At 41.5% G+C, this 23,303-nt stretch overlaps 1 long non-coding RNA gene across 21 annotated transcripts in view; it reads left to right on the forward strand.

Moving 5' to 3' along the window:
• Positions 1-23,303, forward strand: part of LOC129558974 (uncharacterized) — a 161,832-nt gene that overhangs the window by 6,864 nt on the left and 131,665 nt on the right. For 12 of the 21 annotated variants that reach the window (XR_016037993.1, XR_016037992.1, XR_016038001.1 and 9 more), the window contains 4 exons: positions 18,864-18,907; positions 20,287-20,388; positions 21,596-21,691; positions 21,829-21,881. This is a non-coding gene — a long non-coding RNA (uncharacterized LOC129558974). The remainder of the gene's footprint in view (positions 1-18,863; positions 18,908-20,286; positions 20,389-21,595; positions 21,692-21,828; positions 21,882-23,303) is intronic. The other 9 variants (XR_016037986.1, XR_016037987.1, XR_016037989.1 and 6 more) reach the window with 2 other exon arrangements.

Consider the following 23,303-nt stretch of genomic DNA (forward strand, 5'->3'; position numbering starts at 1 on the left):
GCTGAAGGCAGAAGCAGGGCTTTCTAGTCTGCCTGACCTTTCTAGTCTTTTCTTTCACCAACCACTCTGAGAACTGAAAGAATTGAAAGATCCCTCTCCCCCGACCTGGAAGAGGGCTCGGGGTTTTGCTGTTTTGGAGTCAGAGTCTACTTTTATCCTTTAGGGACAGTTAGGTGGCCCAGGGTCACAGCTGCGTGTGCAGCAGGAAAGGTGTGCCCACAGAAAGCAGTAACCTCCTCTATGCTGATTTTTTTTTTTTAAACACTCAGCTTTTGGTAGCACAAACTGAGAACTGAGCAGTTTCTTTCAGTTACTGCCCAGCAGGAGAAACAATGGCTTTCTCTGTCGGCGGCAGCACTTAGTGCGCTGGACACTGACCTTGAAGCTGAGGCCCGGCCTGGCGCTTCCTCCCCTGGGAACCATCCTGACCTCCCCAAACATCGTCCTCACTCCTACCTGCTCCTCTAGTCCCAGTGCGAAGTCTGGTGGGGGCAAAAGGCAAGTCCCTTCGTAGCAATGGTTCGTCCGTGCAAATACAACACTGAATAAATTAACCTCAAACCAGCTAGTTGGGGTGTAGTAGTTTAGCAGGACTAATTGCAGACAATGGAGCTGAAATGACTTTTCCAATTAGCTGCTGGTTGGAGTTTAGTTGGAGGAACTGTCAGCTCCAACGATGGGTAATTGCTTTATTGCTCACAAAACTATCATCTATTTAGAACATATGTGCTAATTACTCTGGATGGGCGTCGAAAAAGAGACCATAAATCTAATAGCACTTAAAAAAGTCTATGGTGCTTGTAAGCAACCCAGTCCCTTGCACTTGTTTCTCCTGCCCAGGTTGGCGTGATGGATGGCTGTCTTTCAGAAAGGCTAAGGTTTGGATTGGAGGCACCGACAGGAGGCCCTGGTCAAATCGCGTGCAGGAGAGCGAGCGGCCAGCGCCCACTGTGCCGAGGCGATAAATCACTGTCACCAAAAGCGGTCCCCTCTTTAGCCACGCACTTTTTCTTTTTTTTTTTTTCATTTTCGCAAAAGATTACTTTAGAAATCTTTTAATTGGATTATGCTGGGAAATTAATCTCCTCTAGCCTTGGCTAAATTTACTGTGCCCACTATTGGGAGGAAGGCCCTGTAACTGCAGGGCCACGTCCCCTTCCTCCTCCCACCCCGCTTTCCTCCGCCCTCCAGGGTCTCCCAGCCGCGTGCGACAGGACAGCCGTGTTCCAAGTCCCCAGGAGTGCCTGGGGTGAGGACGAGTGGAAAGACGCATCACGGCGGGCGGTCTCTAGCGCACCTCCTTTGTCCTAAACGCCACGTTTCCGTCCAGGATTCCCTAGCTCCAGCTCTAGCATCTCCATAGCACCGCGCCTTCCTCCAAAAGGGGTCCTGGGGGCCCGCCACCAGGGAGGAAGGAGGCTGGAGTGGCCGGAAGAGGAATGGGGTGTGCCGGTGGAGGGCTGCCAGCTAAAGTCACTACTTTGCCCTCTTGCCACACCTCCGCTGTCCCCGTTCCGGGTCTCCGGCCTGGGAGCTGGGGCTTCGCTCACACTCTGCACTCTACTTTTCTGCGTAAAGACGCACGGCTCGCTCTTGGCGTTTTCCCTGGCGTAACTCGGGAGACACTTCCCCTTGACGGCTCAGCGGTTGAGGTCCGAGGGCTAGGGCCCTCCCAGTTCCCCGCGGCTCCTGGAGCGCTAGCGGAATGTCGGGCGGGGACTCCAGCCCCCGCAAACCAGAGTCCGTAGCCTGGTCCAGCGAGGCTCCGGCGGCTGCGGAAGCTGCGGGTCCGGCCCGCCCGCCGCTTATCTCAGCGGGAGATGACATCTGCCCGAAACGGGATACCTACTTTTGCAGCTCAATTTAGCTCTTAATAGCAGCCCTCTGAGGTGTGGTTAATTGACGGGGGATGAAGGCATAATGACTGGACGGGGAGATGCCAATGAGCCTTTAATATACTTTTAAAAAACACAACCACCCCCCCCTCCCCCCCCCCCCCCCCCGCAAACACCGGCGAGTCATTGCCCGCTGGGAGGATAAGACCCGGATCTGGAGGCAGGACGAGCGAAGCCAGTGCTGTTTGTATCTAGAGGCTCGCGGTGAGGGGTGAGCCCTGGCTCTCCGGGCTGGGGCACCCGGGAACCGCCAGGGCGCGCAGCTTAGGCTGGCAGGGTGTTGTCGCGTGGCCGCGGAGAGCGGAGCGTGGCGAGCACCCGGCAAGCTCGGGATGACAGGTGACCCGAGCTAGTGGCGAGGAGGAGAGGCCTGGCCATGGAGGACGCCGCCCTCCCCGGGCGCGGCCCCTCGATCAGTCCTTTCCCTGCTCGGGGCTGGGTGCCCATCGAGACGGGCGCCTTCGTCTGCCCTCCCTCCCCGGCTGCAGCTACCCCTGCATCCAGCCGAGCGAAATGGCCAAGTGGCGGTGCTGGGCGGACACCCGCGGGGTCCCAGGCCTGGACAACCTCGGAGGAACCTCAGGACCAGGAGAGGGAGATGCACGCGTCTGGTGTGGGTGTGTGTGTGTCGATCGCCGAAAGGCAGAATCAGAGCACAGCAGCCCCAGCACATGGCCGGATTCTGCGGGGTCTGCCCAGAGCCCGGTGGCCCGCGGTTCTGGGCTTCACCTGCGCGCACCTGGGTCCCGCCGCCCTTGCGCAACCACCCACTCAGACTTCTGCCAGCCACTCTCTGCAGGGCACCTTCCCTCCCCTTCACCCCATCTCCCTTCGCTCAGTTCTAGTTTAGTCTCCAGAGGTCAGAGGAGGGTGTTACACTGCACAAGCCCCCAACTGAGGTTCACACACAAACACACGAGGAGAACCATCGGATCGTCTCTTCGGTTGGCAAAGGGGACCCCCCTTCAGGTGCGGGGCGGCGGTGTTCCCAGCCGGTTTGGCGAGCATCCTGTTTCACACTTAGGGACAACCTTGAGGCTTCAGGTTTGCGCTCTCTCTGGAAGCGGAAGGAGAAATGACTCTAATCACCGTCTATATATATATATATATATATTTATTATATATATATATATTTATTATGGTATTGAGAGATCGCAGGTGTTTCAGCTGCTGCTATTTGTCGGACTTCCTCCCAGAGCAGACGTGACAGGAGTAGAGTCCCGGGAAAGTTCCTTTCCCTGAACCGTCTCGCGGAGCGGGCGGGCGTAGTCACAGGGCAAAGCTCTGAGGTAAAAGATTGGAAGAAGGGCAGTGAAGTGTCCCCGCTCGCAGAGTGTGGCTGTCTTGGGGGGGTGGGGGCGCTGGTGCTTCTGTCTTTCCACGGTCACTGTCTAATCTCGTCTGCTGTGATTCTGCCGTCTGTGATGTCTAGGAATTCGGGATTCAGGGTGGCCTAACCGTCGAGCCCCCCTGACCGCCACCCCTCCGCAGCCCCAGGCGGGGAGGACGGCCAGGCCGCGGTCTCCAAGGCCTTCGGGCGCCCCCAAGGCCGTCTGGCCCCCAAGCGCCTGCCTCAGGGACCCAGAATCCCAGATCGAGGCTGCGTCCCGGTGGGTAGGCGACTCCCGCTCAGGACCTCCTTGCACGGGGGTGAAGCGTGTGAGCTGGCGGCTGGTCCCCGAGAGGCCTTCGGGGACCCGCCGGGGATTCTAAGGTGATGGCGGCGGCCCGTTCGTCCGCCGAGGCCCTCGGATCAAGCGTGGCCCTCGGCGCAGCCGACGCCGAGCGCCACCTCGGGGGGAGGGAGGCCCCTGCCGGAAGCTTGGGCCGTCCCCCCTGCTGTCTAGGGCCCTCACTGCCCCCGTCTCCTCACATTCCTCACCCCGACAGGGGCGTCCCGGAGAACGAATTCTGCGCTCTGCGCACCCACTTTCCCTTCAGGGCCCCCTCGGGTTCCTCCCCACCCACTTTCCCTTCAGGGCCCCTCGGGTTCCTCCCCACCCACTTTCCCTTCAGGGCCCCCTCGGGTTCCTCCCCACCCACTTTCCCTTCAGGGCCCCCTCGGATGCCTCCCCACCCACTTTCCCTGCAGGGCCCCCTCGGATGCCTCCTCACCCACTTTCCCTTCAGGGCCCCCTCGGGTTCCTCCCCACCCACTTTCCCTTCAGGGCCCCCTCGGATGCCTCCCCACCCACTTTCCCTGCAGGGCCCCCTCGGATGCCTCCTCACCCACTTTCCCTTCAGGGCCCCCTCGGGTTCCTCCCCACCCACTTTCCCTTCAGGGCCCCCCTGGGTTCCTCCCCACCCACTTTCCCTGCAGGGCCCCCTCGGCTGCCTCCCCACCCACTTTCCGTGCAGGGCCCCCTCGGGTTCCTCCCCACCCACTTTCCCTTCAGGGCCCCCTCGGGTTCCTTCACTCGAGGCCCGGCTCTCGGTCGGAGCCGGGCCCGGGGTGTTCGGTGGGGTGGGGTGAGGGAAGGCCTTCCCGGAAGCGCGGCCCACATCCGGGCACACAGGCCCGCTCGCGGTGTGGGGCGGCCGGGGGCGCTCCGCGCGGCCGAGGGGCCCAGGCCGTTCCGGGGTGGGGCGCGTCGGGCCCTCCTGCGAGCGCTGGAGCCGCGCCTTCGCGGGCGCCGAAGGCCCCACACACCTCGCGGGCGGGCCGGAGCGACCGAGGCCCCAGGCCCGCGCGGCGGGGACAGCTCAGGAAGGAAGCCAGGCCCGACCTGGGGGTGGCGCACGGTCCCCGAACCCCGGTCTGGCGGGTCTCCCCTCAGTTCCGCGCCGCCAGCCTCTCCGGAATGGACCCTGAGGGAGGGAGCAGGCCTCCGCCCAGCCTTGTAAGGTGCTGAGAGAGACCCACCGTCGAGCGAGAAGGCTGACTCCCTGCGCTTCTTTCCTGGGCCCGGAGCGCCCTGGGCTGCCCCACGGGTTGGCCGTCTCGGCCCGCTGGTCCTCCTCAGGTGTTGGGTGCAGAGACAAGGGGTTAGGGAGCAAGGTCCTTGGGGGCAGGGCGGGAAGACCTCAGACCCCAGTTTCTAGTGTAAGGGGGAGCTTGATTTTAAGAAGTTGGACGGTCACTGGGAGTTTATGTTGTGGCTTTCGGCCGCATGGAAAATATCCGTCTACAAGGCGGGAAACAGCACAGAGAAACTGCTGCGTAGTTAATTAAAAATGATTTTTTGGAAGCCCCGTATCTGTGGAGTGTTCCCAGAGATTGTTTTATTATCTCTCAGCCTACAGGGTTGCTGTGTATCTCGCCCTTGGTACACTGAGTAGGATCTTCCTTCAGACAGGGATGGAGAAACGGAAATACCACTACCCTGGAGCCGAACTTGCTGGACGGATGGGGGGCCGGGGTGGGGGCGGCTAGGGAAAGTCCAGATGTTGCACTAGAGGCGCTGCAAGTGTGAGCAGGTAATGCGGAGAAGAGTGACATTGTTAACAGAAAGCATCTAATTAACAATGACTTCATTTGATTGGAAGGATGAAAAAGCCTTTTTAAATCAATCCAGATTCACTGGCCTAAAACTCAGCCAATTTATGAATATGGAGCCTGACTGGGGTCTGCTTTCTTTCAAAGATGTCATCTTAGGGGTAATAGCATAGGTGAAGTCATTTGGTTACACTGTGGAAACTTTTATAGTGCCTTCCTTGGGAATTTAATTCAGTGCCTCTTCATTTTATTAGGAACAGACCGACTCCATCATCTGTGCTCTCCCTGTTTGTAGGCAGGACTGCTTGAAGCAATTAGGTTCACCAATTAGCATAGTTTTACTGACCCCAGCAGCAGCACTCCTCCTTAGATTATACGTTTCTTCAAAGTCGGGGAAAAGCTGTAGCACAACACGCTTCCCAGGTGTCCAGGTTGGGGAAAGAAGCCCACAAGCAGGGTAGCAGAGCAGTGGAAAAAGCTTTTTAATATTCCCCAAGTGTCTGTTTCAGCAACTTTGGTGGATTTTTCTCCTCCTCTCTGATTCTGGAGCCTATAGTATCTCCATCTTTTGACATACCCTGTAAAACCTCTCTCTTTTGGTTGTATTTTTGGCAGAATTGCTTTTGAGAAAGTGAATTGTCTCCTTTCTTTTCTGTCTGCCTGCATGCTAATGATGCCCAGGACAATGTTAGGGGCCAAAAAGGAAACTGCTTAAGGGCTCCTTTAAACCCTGAGGTGAGAAGGTAAAGGCTCAGATCTTTGGGGGTGAGTGCGTGTGTGTGCCTGCAGGCACCTCAAAACCTTTGAGGAGAGGCCAGAGGATGGCTATGGGAGATAAATCCTTGCTTTCCCTAATATTGAAGGTTTACCTGCAAGACTTTGTTGCAGTCTCTTCATTGTGACCTCAGCTAGCTGGTGGCCAACATTGTTAGTAAATATCTGGAGCCCAAATCAGTGTGAGAGAGAAGGGGCTTTGGTCTTGTCACCATCATGGGTATTGAAGGGATGATATTTACATAGCTATTGCCTCCCCCTCCCTCTTTCCCTTCCCCCTCCCACTCCCTTCCCTAAAATATATATTCCTTTGTTAGATTTCACTAGATTAAATTGCTGACAGTTCATCAGTAGCAGCAACAATGTAATACCTCTAACCTTATTAAATCAATAAATACTAGATCCATGCATTGAATTAAAAATGCATCAGCAGGTCTAGGAATTGCAATCATATGGCTATGGACCTCAGAATCGAAGATGCCACTCAGAAATCGACTAGTTAGCATTTATTTAACTTTTTTTTTTCTGATTCATGATTAGATATTCTGGGTTTTAACATTTCAGGGACCATTGTGACAGGTTTGTTTCTGTTTTATTTCTTGAAAATTCTTTTCTTTCATTAACTTCTCTCATTTAACTGTGAAAAAGATGCATTTAACAATAGTAATACACTGTGACTTTATAGTTCTTGTCATTAGTTTTCATCTAGGGAATATACTTCACTCAGAATACATTGCTTTAGGATGACATACTCAGGTGCATAAATTTCTCCATAGGCATAAATAAATTTAGATACATATGTTTTTGTGTATATAAAAACAAATACGCTTAGTGTAAGTGTATTGCTGTACATTGATTATGTTTATTTTTAAAAAGAAACCATATTTATCTTTCATTTTCTAGTATAAGCCATAGAGCTATTTATCATGATAAAACAAGTTATTTATTTATAATCCGGTTGGCTTGTTGGACTTTATACCGTAAGAAATGAAATTAAAGTTTTCGTGCCTTTAGACTTAACACAATACTTAGGAAGTTGTATATATCTTATACCTCAAATGTGGTTTACCAGGAATTGGTCAGTTAAGTTATAGATTAATAGGTGAATTTACAGTTAGTCCCTACTGCAAACATAGAATGTGTTTAATACCTAGAAATTTGATGGAAAAAGTAATATTACTCCATCCAGATATTTATTCATACTGATTAATGATGCTAATTATTTTAAAACACCCATCCCTTATTGATGTCAGCCGACATATATGGTACTGAATTCTGAAGATACAGTCATCAGGCCTTGGGTTCACCACACTGTGAAGGAAAAAAAAAAATCTTTATTTGATGAAATAGGCAATCAACTGAAATCTATCTTCTTTAAATAAACTGATTCCTCAGTATTTTCCCAGTGTTGGTGTAAGTTGTTGTCTGTGATGTCCCCCAGGGCTCTCTGCTCTGCTCTCTGATTTGGTATATAAAAGCAGCTCTGAATGATGGATTACTGTGTCATTGCAGCCTGCGAAGGATTAATTTGTTTCATTGATTTCTCTTTAGGCAGATTGCCAGAATTTGCTGCTTCCCACCTTTCCTCAAGACTTCTAGAAGTAATAGACAGTAATAGCCTAAGACAAATCAGCTCCTTCTTGTAAAAATAGAAACCTGAAACTAGGAATCCTACAAAAGCTTATAGCAAACTTTTGATTTGCATTTTGGGAGAGCAGTTAATAGGTTACTTAATATGCTTTAGAATTATTTTTAATTGAAAAATCTCCTTGACTTTGTGACTTAAAATACATCATATTAGGTCTTAAGTAAGCATTTGTAATGTTTGTTCCATAAAACTTTTCTTTAATTTGTGAGGAAAAAAATGTTTAACTCAGGAAAAAATGTGATGTCTATGTGACTGACAGATACTTTTCTTTCTATGCCAGATTTTGGGATCGAACAACATGTCAGCATAACTTTAAGTCCATTTACCTATAAATATTTAGAAGAATATTTGACCCAAAGAATTTTTAGAAACTTTGGACAAGGACAGAGAGTATTAGAGCATGGAAATAGAATTGTTTAACTGTTTAAAGAAAAATATGTCATTTTTTGATTACAAAGGTAGTATCTTCTCATAACAGAGAAGTTTAAAAAAGTTAGAAATGACATTTTGTATGTTTTTCTGGGTTTCCCCCCAAACATTTTATATATATACTGTAGATATAGACATAAACTGTCCTGCTTTTCTTCAGCTGGTGTTATACAATGAAAATTTTCATATATAATTAAAAATATTATTAAAGTCATTTATATCACTGTATGTTTTAACATATATGATTTAAGTAACCATTGGTCTAATATTAGTTACATTTCTACTTTCCCATGATTATAAATACAATTATAAAAAATAGCATTTAAAATAAAACTATCATCTCTCTGGTTAATTTCATTACAATATATTATTAGCAAAGAAACTACTTGGATTGAGAGTATAGGCTATTTTTTAAAAGTCTTGATATGAACTGCCAAATCGTTTTTGGAAAGGTTCTTCCAGTTTATACTGGTACTGTTTAAAAAATGTTCTCTGTGGAGGCAGCATTTTAATTCATGTTACATTAGCAAAGAAAACAGAACAACACTTTTCCTTGTGTTCTGAAAGCAGTGGTAGCATTTTGCATATACTTAGTCTCTCAGAAGTATTTTCCCAACTGCAGATGTGAAATAGGCTGGTTATATAAATCTATTTGTTTCCCTTCTGTAGTGCTGAAAATTATATTGATTTAATGATCTCAAGTTGTACTTTTTATGCAATTAGTTGTGTAGTAAAAACTAATATTGTCATGTGCTAATGTCTTTTCTCCTCCATTGTGCTATGGTAGTAGTCCATGCAATATCAGCAAGTTTATGCTTTTCCTGTGCTTTGCTGAAAGAAAAAAGGAACATCTGTTTCCATTATATATCTGCATGATAATGATAACAATTAAATAGCTATTATAGTAGTGTACAGTAAATATATTTTGCTGAATGACCTACACTTTCTTGTTGGAAAATTTCAGAGAATTCAGAGGCACTTAGTTTTTACAGGTAGGTTCCATGCTGAGGTTTAGAAAGACCTTTGCTTACTTTTGGTAAGCTGTTTCAGTTCCTGTTTGTCTCGTTAAAAACAAAGAGTCCTGATGATTAAACAGTAGACCCTCAGGTGAGACTCTTGAATCTGTTTCTCTTAGGCATATACAAATTATTGGGTATTTCTCTCACTATTCTTAAATGGGTTAATCATGCTACCAGTAATACAGTTCCTTTTATGTTTTGTGCCATTTGTGTATTTTTAATATTTTACTAGGCTGGAAATATAGCTTGTTTTACTCTTGTGTTCTTATATTAGGGGGCATAGTGATATTTACCTTTTAAACTCAACAGGAGCATGTTTAAAATAGTTTCCAGAGAAATTTCATTTATTTCACTCAGATTTTGGTTAAAGATGTTTTGGTGGTTACTTAAAAAATTGCTAGAGAACATTCTAGACAAAAAATAATATGTAAAGAGAAACAAGCATTCTTATAATCTAAACTCTTTTGAGAAATAAAATGCTACCAGAACAACTGATGCTCTTCCTGATTCTATTCCCTTATGGCTTCTTGAAGAGATAATCAACATCCTAAATTTGATAATTATCAACCTTTTTTGCTTTTTATGTACTTTTTTCATGTGGCCTAAAATTTGACATAAGTTACTTGTCATTTTAAGTACATTTGAAAAACTGGAGCTGCAATGCCTGCTAGAACCCTTCTCATCTAATTGTCTATGGCTGGGTACACTTCTCTGCTTTACTGTCCTTATCTGTGAAGTTGGAAATGGGTCTGTGTGATCACTAATATTTTCCTAGCCATAATTTTTTCCTCTTGCTTTCTCTGTGAAACAAAATAAAACATAACGAACAAGAGATAGAGGTCCAGAGAGGTTAAGTAACTTGTCCAGGACCATGTAGGTAAATCACAGAGCTGGAAATAAAACTCAGTTCTTTTCACTTCCATTCAAACTCTTTTCTTCAGTTCACATTGTCTGTCTTCTTTGGGTACAGGCTGGCTGACTGCCGCTCTAGCCTGTGATTAAAGATGATCCACAGGCTTGCATGATTTTGTGATTGTGCATGCAGGAAAGGTGTTGTTTTTTTTTCTCTTAGAATATCTTTTCTGTGGGGAAAAACACTGAAGCCATATCACCCTGAAAGCTACTTATAGAATGAGAGACTGTGTGCCCTGCAGTGCCTGTGATTTCCTTCTATATTTTCTGTACTTTCCTGGAAAGAATGACAGTTTGGATATAATGAGACTTTCAATAGGCTTCTTACGCTATCGTTAATTATCTGATTTTTGTCACGGGGTAACTGCACCAGGAAAATAGGGAGGGGCACAAACCCAAGTGTCTCTTTGCATGCACTTGTATATACATTTCAATATATTTTGGCAGTCAGGATCTTAACAAATGACTTCTTCCTTTTTTATGTTGCTTATGCTATGGTCAAATCACAAATGACTTTCTTTTTGAAAATGAGTTCATTTCTTGTTTCTATTTAGCAGCCAACTTACCAGAGCACTAAAGTGAAAGTAGTGCAAATAGAATAACATAGAAACATGTTTTTAAAATCTCTTTGGAGCAAAACCCCATTCTAAAAATGGCAACTTTGAATTACATGCATCTTCATTCTCTTTCAGGTTTTTACTCTAACAAATTTAATTCATTCTTAGTTAAGATGAGTAAACTTGAGTCATAATATTCACACAGACAGTGCCATGCCTCTCCCATGAAAAAATAGTGTAACTAGAAGTGAGTTCTGTGTCCTATTGTAAAACTGTCTTTCCCCAAATCTGTTGCTTCACGACTGAAAAGTTGTCTTAATAAATTGTTTGCTTCCTTCTGTAAATACATACTTGGAAACTTATAATAGTAGTTAATTCTTTTTAGGGCCAATGAAACTACTAATAGTAGCTTTTTCAATGCTATAAGTATTCTCAAGGTGGTTGTATTTTAACAATAAGCCAGGTAACACATTTTTCTCTTGAGTATTTTAGATTAGTTAGCTTATGTGCTCAGCAGCTTCTTGTAGGAAATTTCCCATAGTATGTTAGGTTGGGTAGGAGAGACCCAATGTGGTCAGACACCAGCATTTAGTACCTGTTTTATTTAGCCATCGCTTTATGTGATTATGCTCACTGAATATGATTTCTTTAATTTCTGTAGCATTTCTGTCTAGAGAGAGAGCTGTGGTTTGTGTGTATGAAGTGTTAGTTGCTCAGTCATATCTGACCCTTTGCGACCCCATGGACTGTAGCCTGCCAGGCTCCTCTGTCCATGGGATTCTCCAAGCAGGAATACTGGAGTGGGTTGACATTCCCTTCTCCAAGGGATCTTCCCAACCCAGGGATTGAACCCAGGTCTCCTGCATTGCAGGCAGATTCTTTACCATCTGAGCCACCAGGGAAGCCCCTGTGTGTATGTGTGTGTATTTCAAAAGGCAGTTCTTATCTAATTGAAAGTTCTGGTGAACATCTATAGTCTGTAGTATAAAGAATTCTCTACACTGGTTAAATTCCCCATATTGCTTTAGCAGGTAGGTGAAACTCAAGAGAAAAGGTATAGGTAAAGGAAACTAGCTCCTGACTAACCCATTTTCTTCCTGACCACAGGATAAATCTGGATGGTGGTGGTGAGTATACTGACTTTTAACCATCAAGCCAACAATGCTAATATCAGAAAGATCCCAGTAGACACAAGGATGTATAGTCTGTGTATAGTCCACATTTATCACCTTATAATAGGTCTGGTAGACAGGTGATGTGCTGTTTGCAAAAACATCAGCCAAATATGGTAAAAAGATAATTTTCTTTTGGCAATATAGACTACCAGGATTATATTTAGGTCCTTCCATGTCTGCACCAATTCTCCTCTGTTCTTAATGACTTTGCTTTGTTTATTAAGATTTAAAAAAATTGAAGTATAGTTGATTTACAATGTCGTGTTAGTTTCTGGTGTCCAGAAAAGAATACTTTCCCATTGTGGGTTATAACAGGATATTGAATACAGTTCCCTGTGTTACACAGTAGTATCACGTTGTTTGTTTTATATTTAATGGTTTATATCTGCTAATCCCAAACTCCTAATTTATTCCTCCCCAACCCCTTTTCCCTTTGGTAACCATAAATTTGTTTTATATGTCTGTGGGTCTGTTTCTGTTTTGTAAATAAGTTCATTGTATCTTATTTTAGATTCCACATATACATGTTATCATGTGATATTAACCACAAAAGAATGAAATAATATTTGCAGCAATCTGGTAGCGAGTATCATACTAAGTGAAGTAAAATCAGAAGGAGAAAGACTTCGCTTTAGGCCAAGTTAAGATTATTGTAAAACCAGCATTGACTGTATAGCTTCTCCTGACACAGCCAATATACACTTTCCATCTGTGACCTTGGAATTTGTCTGTGGGTTACAGGGGGTAGAATTTTCTTCTACTAATATTAGAATTTGCACACTGTAAAATTTTGTTCACGGCCTGTTTTGAATTCCCAGCTCTTTAGAATTTTCTTATTATTTGATTCTTAGAAGAGTTGTATTACAGTTGTGCTTATTGTTCTTGTAAGTATAGTTAACTTTTATTGAGTTCTTTTGCTTAAGCATGTGAAGTAGATAAAGGCATAGTCCCTGTCTTCAGGGGGATAATAATTGATACTGTCTTTGGCCAATAATTTAACATATTGTATTTTCTTAATATAATGAATTTGTGTGATTTTATGTTATTATATTTGGACATTAAAGGAAAAAGAAAATATGCTTAGTTTTCTGTTGCTGTTCTTTACCTTTTGAGAAGATTCTTAGAATTATAATTTGAGCTCAGCCAAAATGATATTATTTTTTATTTTACAAGTGTGGCATTATAATGTTACATTTGTATACACTACAAAGTGATCACCACCATAAGTCTAGTTGACTTATGTCCATTTCATGACATAAGTCCATTTCACCCTTCTCTTCCCACTCATTTCCTCTCTGATAACCGCTTATCTGATTTCTGTATTTATTAGCTTGTTTTTGTTTTATTTTGTTCTTTTTTTTTTAGATTGCACATGAGTGAAGTGGTATGCTATTTGTCTTTCTCCATCTGACTTATTTCAGTTAGCATAATACCGTCAAGGACCACCCATGTTATTGCAAAGGGCTGGATTTCACTCTTTTTTTAATGACTGATTAATTTTCCATTACACACAAACATGCATCACATCTTTTTCATTCATTCACGTATCATTGGGCACTTCAATTTCTTCCATATCTTCGCTATTATAAATAAGCTGTAATGAGCATAAGGGTACATACATATTTTAGAAATAGCGTTTTCATGTTTTTTGGATAAATATCCAGAAGAGGAACAGCTGGGTCATATGGTAGTTCTATTCTTAAATTTTTTGAGGGATCTCCACTTTGTTTTAATACTATGTTATTCTTTATTTTTTATTGAATTACAATAAAATTATAATTTGAATTTATAGTTGAATTACAATATTGTGTTAATTACTGCTGTACAACACAGTGACTCAGTTATACATATATACACATTCTTTTTCATATTCTTTTTGATTATGATTTTCCACAGGATACCGAATATAGTTCACTGTTTTATACAGTAGGACTTTGTTGTCTATCCATTCTGTATATACCAGTTTGCATCTGTTGATCCACAACTCCCAATCTAACCCCTCCCATACCCTCCCTTTCACATCCATCAATCTATTCTCAATATCCCTGATTCTATTTATGTTTCACAGATAGGTTCATTTGTGTCACATGTTAGATTCTACATATAAGTGATATGGTATTTGTCTTTCTCTTTTTTGACTTATTTTACTTAGTATGTTAATCTCTAGTTGCATCCATGTTACTGCAAATGCCATTATTTCATTCTTTTTATATGGCTGAGTAGTATTACATTGCATATATGTGCCATATCTTCTTTATCCATTCACCTGTTCAAGTACATTTAGGTTGTTTTCATGTCTTGGGTATTGTAAATAGTGCTAATGTGAACTTAGGGGTGCGTTTATCTTTTAGAATTACTGTTTTGTCTGGATATATGCCCAGGAGTGGAACTGCTGGATCGTATGGTAATTCTATTTTTAATTTTCTGAGACACCTCCATACTGTTTTCCACAGTGGCTGCACCAACTTACATTCCCACCAACAGCGTTAAGAGAGTTCTCTTTTCTCCACACCCTCTTTAGCATTTGTTATTTGTAGACTTCTTAATGATGGCCATTCTGACTGGCATGAGGCGTTACCTCTTTGTAGTTTTGATTTGTATGTCTCTAATAACTAGTCATGTTGAATATCTTTTCATGTGCCTGTTGGACATCTGTATTTCTTCTTTGGAGAAGCATCTCTTTAGGTCTTCTGCACATTAAAATTTTTTGTTGTTGTTGTCAAGTTGTATGAACTGTTTGTATATTTTGAAAATTAAGCCTTTGTTGGGTACATCATTTACAAATATTTTCTCCCGTTCTGTAGATTGTCTTTTCATTTTGTTTATGGTTCTTTTGCTGTGCAAAAGCTTGTAAGTTTGATTAGGTTCCATTTATTTATTTTTGTTTTTACTTCTATTGCCTGAGGAGACTGATCTAAGAAAGCGTTTGTACAATTTATGTCAGAGAATGTTTTGCCTGTGTTTTCTTCTAGGAGTTTTATGGTGTCATGTCTTATGTTTAAGCCTTTAAGCCATTTATCCAAAGCAATTCTGAAGGAAGAGAACTAAGTAGGAGGCATAGCCATCACAGACAATACAGTACTATAAAGCTACAGTAATCAAAACAGCATGGCACAGAAACAGACAAATGGATCAATGGAGCAGAATAGAGAGCTCAGAAATAAATCTAAACACCTATGGTCAGTTACTTTTTGACAAAGGAGGCAAGAATATACAATGGGAAAAAGACAGTTTCTTCAGCAAGTGGTGTTGGGCAGGTTGACTAGCTGCATGTAAATGAAGTTAGAACACATTCTCTCACCATACATAAAAATAAACTAAGAAAAATACTGTCTTAATATAGTATTTTGAATCAATAGAATATGGTGTTAGCTAGCTTTAAATAAGTTAGAAAATAAGATCTAAGAATTTTTCTTTATACTCTGTTTATATTAAATATGCCAATCTGTCAAAGTATAATTACATAATAATACTGTTTTGAAAGTTGACCTCATTTCCTTATTTGGCAAGAAGCAGATTCATTTTTTAAAGAAACTCAATTGCAAAGTCTATTTGAATTAACATTAGGACATATACTAAGTATGAAGGCAAAACATGTTTTTTTATAAACATTTAGAAATATACATATGTTTGGTCTGGACCTCGTTATCTTTAATGTTATTAAATTTATTACAGCATTGAACATATTTTTATTTGTTGTTGTTCAGTCACTAAGTTGTGTCTGACTCTTTGCTACCCCGTGAACTGCAGCATGCCAGGCTTTCTTGTTCTCCACCATCTCCCTGAGTTTGCTCAAACTCGTGTCCACTGAGTCAGTTATGCCATCCAACCATCTCTGAATATTTGTTTTAGAATAGGACTGATTTTGCACTACCATTGTTTTTTTATTCACTAGTATTCTTGTAGAACATTGTAGGAAGAACAAACTGGGGAACTCTTCAAGAAGGGTTTCAATAAATAATGTGACTGGATGTCACAGTGTGTGGGGCAGATAATGAGCTTTTGGTTATGCGTGTATATTATTATAACTGTTGGTGACCACATTAAAGCCTTTGACAGTGTGGATCACAACAAACTGTGGAAAATTCTTCAGTTCAGTTCAGTTCAGTCGCTCAGTCGTGTCCGACTCTCTGCGACCCCATGAATCACAGCACGCCAGGCCTCCCTGTCCATCACCAACTCCCGGAGTTCACTCAAACTCATGTCCACAGAGTCGGTGATGCCATCCAGCCATCTCACTCTCGGTCGTCCCCTTCTCCTCCCGCCTCCAACCCTTCCCAGCATCAGAGTCTTTTCCAGTGAGTCAACTCGTCGCATGAGGTGGCCAAAGTATTGCAGTTTCAGCCTTAGCATCAGTCCTTCCAACGAACACCCAGGATCGATCTCCCTTAGAATTGACTGATTGGATCTCCTTGTGGTACAAGGGACTCTCAAGAGTCTTCTCCAACACCATTCTTAAAGAGATGGAAATACCAGATCACTTTACCTGTCTCCTAAGAAACCTATGTGCAGGTCAAGAAGCAACAGTTAGAACCGGACATGGAACTATGGACTGGTTCAAAATTGAGAAAGGAGTACATCAAGGCTGTATATTGTCATCCTGCTTATTTAACTTATATGCAGAGTACATCATGAGAAATGCCAGGTTGGTTGAAGCACAAGCTGAAATCAAGGTTGCTGGGAGAAATAGCAACAACCTTAGATATGCAAATGATACCACTCTAATGACAGGAAGCAAAGAGGAACTAAAGAGCCTCTTGATGAGGGTGAATGTGGAGAGTGACAAAGCTGGCTTAAAACTCAACATCCAAAAAATGAAGATCATGACATCCAGTTCTATCACTTCATGGCAAATAGATGGGGAAAAAGTGGAAGCAATGACCTATTTTATCTTCTTGGGCTCCAGGTCACTGTGGATGGTGACTGCAGCCATGAAATTAAAAGATGCTCCTTGGAAGAAAAGCTATGACAAACATAGACGGCGTAGTAAAAAGCAGAGATGTCGTTTTGTTGACATAGTTCTGTATAGTCAAAGCTATAGTTTTTCCAGTAGTCATGTACAGGTGTGAGAGCTGGACCGTAAAGGAAACTGAGCGCCGAAGAATTGATACTTTTGAAATGTGGTGTTGGAGAAGACTCTTGAGAGTGCCTTGAACTGCAAGGAAATCAAACCAGTCATTCCTAAAGGAAATCGGTCCTTAATATTCACTGGAAGGACTGATGCTGAAGCCTAAGCCCCAATACTTTGACCACTTGATGTGAAGAGGTGGCCAAGTAATTGGAAAAGACCCTGATGCTGGAAAGATTGAGGGTGGGAGGAGAAGGGAGCGACAGGATTAGATGGTTGGATGGCATCACTGACTTGATGGACGTGAGTTTGAGCAAGCTCCGGAAATTGGTGATGGACAGGGAGGCCTGGCATGCTACATTCCTTGGGGCTGCAAAGAGTTAGACATGACTTAGCTACTGAACAACAACAAATGATGAGGTTAGGATTTAGATAGGCATTCAGGGTAAGAGGAAATTACAGGAGCAGAAAGGGAATGGGTTTATGTTCTGATGTAGGCGTGAGTGTTTTATGTCTAGTGGGCTGTGGTCGTGAAGGGAGCCTTTGGAGTCAATTATGTTATCAAGGAATCCTGGCACTGGCCATTTAGGGTCAACACCAGTTGTAGCTTTTATGTTTCAAGAAATTGCCCTGAAATTTATTTTTAATTCTAATGTGTGGGAAATTCTGAATATATCAGTAACAAGAAGAAAAGTATAACCTATAATCCCAATACCCTGAGCTAGTCTTTATATTTTGGTATCCTGATATAATTTCTTTGAAATTCCTGCTCTGCTGTTTGGTTGAGGTTATATCACATAAAGAGTTTTCTAAAATAAATTAGAATCTGTAGTAGTCTCTAAATGTATATCTAAGTTTAAGATCCACTAGGTAACAAACCTAATGGTCACCCATGAGCTTGGTCACCATAGTTTTCATAAACCATTAAAGTCAAGTCATCTTTGTCTCATGATTTGGTCCCATGCCTCTCCCGTCTTGTCGTCCCTCTGATCTTTCACACTGCTGCCAAGATCTTTTTAATGCTCATGTCATGTTCTTGGCTTATCTCCTTTAGTCGGGACAGAGCTGTAACCTTTTAGTATCATAAGGCATTTCTGTGATCTTCCGTATGTCTTTTTTTCCCCTCATTTGCTACTTTTCCAAAAGCTTCTCAAAATTCTCAATATATTGTGTACTCTTTTGCATATTGATAATTTTTGACTCTTTCTTTTGCTCAGAATGCCCTTTCTCTGTTTATCCTTCTGTTCAACAGCTACTTGTTAGTACTCACATGAGATCTCCCCTCTAAAGCCTTTGTTCTAAGCTAGTTTCCCTCCCTTTTAGTATCTGTAGCACTTTCTATTAAACTTGTTATAAACTAATTTCAGTGTATTATAATGGCTATTATTCATCTTTATCTTTCTTACTAGACTGAATTATTTAAGGGCAGGGATCATGTATTATTTACGCTAATATCCATGGAAGTTAACATGGTACCTAGCAGGTGTTTGAGCAAAACATTTGTTGAATTAATAAATCATTTTATCTTTTCATCTCATACTGTCCTGCCAAAAATGATGGGTATAGTTAGCATAAGTGATGATTTTGGGGGTGGCAAGTGGACAAGTAAGATGACTAGTTCAGTTCAATTTACCAAAACTTTATTAAGCATTTAAAAATTAGAAGGTGCTCTGCTAGGCATTGTGGAAATGGGAACAGCAATGAAGAGGAAGTTTAGGAGTTTGCAGCCTAATTCTCAATTTTGGTGAGTTGGTGAGAGATGATGGTAAGGAAAATAATGAAGAGTTGATAAGGAGAATGACCTTTTAAAACAGAATTGTGACTGGAAAGTTTAGTCTAGTGCCTTTGAATTAACAGTTTATTTGTTTACAGGTGGCAGTAGACCTCCATCACAGACTGTAGCAAATTTTCTCAACATTCCTATTGAAATTTCCTTATCTCCGTTTGCAGGAGGAGCCCCAGAACCTCATCCCTGTGGCAGCTAACTTGTTCCGGTATGATGCTGTGCTTGTCTACTTCGTCCTTTCTGTTCTAGCAGAGGACCTGGGTTGGAATTTAGCTGTTTATTATTGCAGGAACTATGTAGAAGTGGAAGTGGGGAATGTTTCAATAATACTGTGTTGTGATTTCTTTGAGATTGTGTACTATGCCCTGTTATTTTTATACCTGATACGGAACCCCCAAATAGACTCAGGAGCTTCCCTGGTGGCTCAGAATCTGCTTGCAATGCAGGAGACCCGGGCTTGATCCTTGGGTCAGGAGGACATCCTGGAGGAGGAAATGGCAAGCCACTCTAGTACTCTTGCCTGGAGAATTCCACGGACAGAGGAGCCTGACGGGCTACAGTCCATGGGGTTGCACAGGGTTGGACATGACTAAGCAACTAATACTGCTCATCATAGGTACTTAGCATCATGCTTTTGTTTAAATTGTATCCAGTTGTTAGATGCTGCTTACTGATTTTTTTCTTTTTTTTATTAAATTTTAAAAATTTTAATTTTTTGGCTACTTTGGCCATACCATGTGGCTTGTGGGATTTTCATTCCCTGACCAGGGATCAAACCCACGACCCCTGCATTGGAAGCACAAAGTCTTCACTACTGGACCTCCAGGGAAGTTCTGCTTCTTACTGATTTTTAACAAATGTTAATCTCTTACTTCCTTAAATAACAAAGGAGCCCATACATTAATTTTACTTTTACTATAAAGTATGTCTTTAGCAATGTTTAGCTAGCTTCCTTAACTCTTATGAAGGAGATTCATCTGGCAACTGATTAAATTCCGTATCAGGAATATTTAATTACAAAACCTCTGTTCTGCATTAACATGAATGAACACTGAAGCTAGTAACGAAAGTACTTTTTCTTCATGAAAAGTAGAAGTATTTTTCAGGATTCTGGGAAATGTTGAAATAATTTTGGTTGTAGTCATACTGTTTTTAATGCTATTGAGAATATTGCTAACATTAACAAAAATATTCTGTAATTTCCTCAGTTATTGCTACTGGTGATGAGGGATGTAAAGTTGGCATGCTTTCATGTTTTGAACATTTTCATTATATACTTTGGATTTTAAATGTCAGATGCAATTTTTGTTTTAGTTAAGATGGCTGAGAACATTTTTACTTAGGGATAGAGGTCAGGCTGTGATTATTTGTATTTTTAGGTCAGTGATATATAGAATACAATTAATGTATCAGAGTAAATGCATATGCAATTTTGTTTTTAAGTATTATACAGTATTTATATATTTTTGTGACTTCATTTTTAGTTCATCAAAACACAGTGGTTGGGACCAAGGCATAGGTTTCATATCTGTATTTATAATTTTATTTTGTTACTTTCTGTGACTATTGGTAACACTTATCTTGTAGATACAAGCTATTATTCACCAGGGAGCTTTGGCAAGAGGATGGCTGTATCAGGAAGCCTGTCTTCACTGTGGAAAATCAGCTTGAAGCTCGTCTTTACTGACGGTGAGTCAGTGTCATCTTCATACAGGAAAGATCATACTGGCATTATTATATATTTTCAGTGTTATCAACAACTATTTGGTTTAAACATTTTTTGTGAGACATTATTAGGATTTTGGGGGTGACAGAGGCTGGGATGGTTGAATGACATAACCGACTCAAGGGACTTGAAAGTGAAAGTGAAAGTCACTCAGTCATGTGGGACTCTTTGTGACTCCATGGACTATACAATCCATGGAATTCTCCAGGCCAGAATGCTGGAGTGGGTAGCTGTTCCCTTCTCCAGGGGATCTTCCCAATCCAGGGATGGAATCCAGGTCTCCCGCATCGCAGGCGGATTCTTTATCAGCTGAGCCACCAGGGAAGCCCCAATGGACTTGAGTTTGAGCAAACTCTGGGAGATGATGAAGGACAGGGAAGCCTGGCATGCTGCAGTCCATGAAATCGCAGATTTGGACATGACTGAGTGACTAAACAACAACATTAGAATGGTAAACCATAGTGCTTCATTACTTGTGTCTAAAGGATTGCATAAAATTGGAATGGAAGTAATAATTTGCTATTTATGAATATACCTAATAAAAGTAGTTTGATTAGCTTCTTTCTCTCACGTCTGTTCTTATTTCTGTATAACACATGCTAGCTGACTTATAACTCATGACTTTTATTTGAATAAATATGGCTAGAATAGAATCACCTGTATTACATGCTTATTTTAAAATATATTACTGATTTTAGGAAATTTGAGAATAATTGCAGTGTAACCGTAAAGGTTCTCTTCCATTTTCAAATATATAGATTATGATCTTTCAACAGGTACCTGATGTTAATGCTTGCCACACGTTTACTATCCCAGAAACACAGTGAATGACTACATATATATGTTTAATATTATCACAAGAGTTAGTAGTGTATCTAGCAATCTGTAGTTCAGGTTAATATCATTTAATGCATATTTAATAATCATAACTTCATTCTACTATAGTAATTACATTTTGACTTGACCCAAGTTTACCTAACCTTGAGTATATGTATATATATATAAGTAACTTGATACAGTTACCAATGTTGCTTTGGCCCTCTCTTCTAGTTATGTGCATTTGAGTCAGCTCTATTGTCAGATTGTCAAAGTAAATTTTCTTTTACAGTCTTGCTTTACTAGTATTCTACTTTTTTTGTTGCTTTATTGTTATTATCTATTTTTTTTCAGGTTATAAACAAATCCCAAGATCAGAGTCTGTTAGGACTGATGCTCACCAAAGTCAAAGAAAGACCTCACTCTAGGGAGAAGATCCTTAAACTACAGGTACATGTCATTATGTGATTATAAGCAGCCTCATCATCTGTACTAAATCTTTTAGTAAGAGGCAATGAAATTCAAAAAAGGAATGACATGGCACCGTATTTGGAGAAAAGATTTGACTGTAGTTTTCCTTTTCCTAGAAGAGGCTGCCAGTAGTCCTATAGTAAGATTGGACTCACCCTTCCCATGCTCTGTAAGTAATTAAGTATAACTTGATGCATTTTTCAAAGTCTTTTTCCTTTAAAACATTGTTTTTGGATGATTTTCTCATATTATTATTTTCACATTAAGCCTATAGCAGCTGTTTTCAGTTGGGCTAAACTTTAGAAATTTCTTTAATAGTATAATGCAAATAAACCAAAATTTTTTAGTGTATAAATTAGTTTATCATAACTAGAATAATTTCTATTCTATCTGTAATAATAATATACTATTTATTGAATAATTAATATTTGCTAAGCCCTATGCTAAGTGCTTTCTGTACTCATTGTATCTTCATAGCAGTGTTTTGGGACAGGAATAATTATCCCGGGCTTATGGATAAGGCAACTAAGACTCAAAGAGGTTAATAATTTGTATAAAGTGAAGTGAAGTCACTCAGTCATGTCCAGCTCTTTGTGACCCCTGTCGGGCTCCTCCGTCCATGGGATTTTCCAGGCAAGAATACTGGAGTGGGTTGCCATTTCCTTCTCCAGGGTATAAGATTGTGGCTAATCCAGGATTCCAATCCTGGACTCTCTGACCTCAGAGTTCCTGTTTATAAATGCTGCATTAAGCTGCATGAAGCTTTTATGTATGCAATTCAGGACTGGGGTACTTTATTTTTGAAACATAGTCTGGCTAGTTCATAGTGATTTTGTACTACTAATTGAGGTACACTAAAATGTGTCTATGAAAAACACTTGCTTTTGTGACTTTACATGGACATAACATTTGAAAGTCAATATATTATCCGTGTTGTATGTATATGCATACACATATATCACATGTATGACTTCTCTAAGTAGAATCTTGATTTGCTTCCTTGGTAAACTTGGTATATTTTTAGTGTTTGACACACTCTTCAGAATTGCTGTTCAATTCCCAAGTCTACTAGAAGCTGAGACCCTTGTTTTGGGAGATTATTTACATATGAATATAAAATAAGTAGGCTAAAATAGTGGTATTAGTTCTCTATCAGCTACATAATAAAATGTAAAATGTTAATTTGACCATTGTGAAGGAAGCCAAATGCATAAATTGTTTAGACATTATGGAAACCTATGGCCCTGTGATTTTTATGCTTAAAGTTCTTCAAAAGTTTCTATTGTTTATAAGACATATATTGTGTAAGTGTACATATAGAACTTTTGTTATTTATCTGTTACATACTACTTCAGGCTTACTTCTGGTGGCCTTCTTCCTCACCACCCAACTTCATGTATATTCTTTACAGGTCAACTTCAGTTAAACTGAGTAGCTTGTGGTCACCCTACGGTAATTAGCTATTTGGCACTTTATTAATATTCTCCTTACCATTGTGATCTTTTCTCCTTACTTCCTGGTGAATAGTGACTTCATGTAAGATTCAACTTTGTTATCTCTCTCAAGCTTTTTGTGACTACTGACCTCTGTC

Source organism: Moschus berezovskii, chromosome 8, assembly GCF_049115385.1.
Source record: "Moschus berezovskii isolate FMDL1 chromosome 8, NW_MosBer_1.0, whole genome shotgun sequence".
Classification (NCBI taxonomy): domain Eukaryota; kingdom Metazoa; phylum Chordata; class Mammalia; order Artiodactyla; family Moschidae; genus Moschus; species Moschus berezovskii.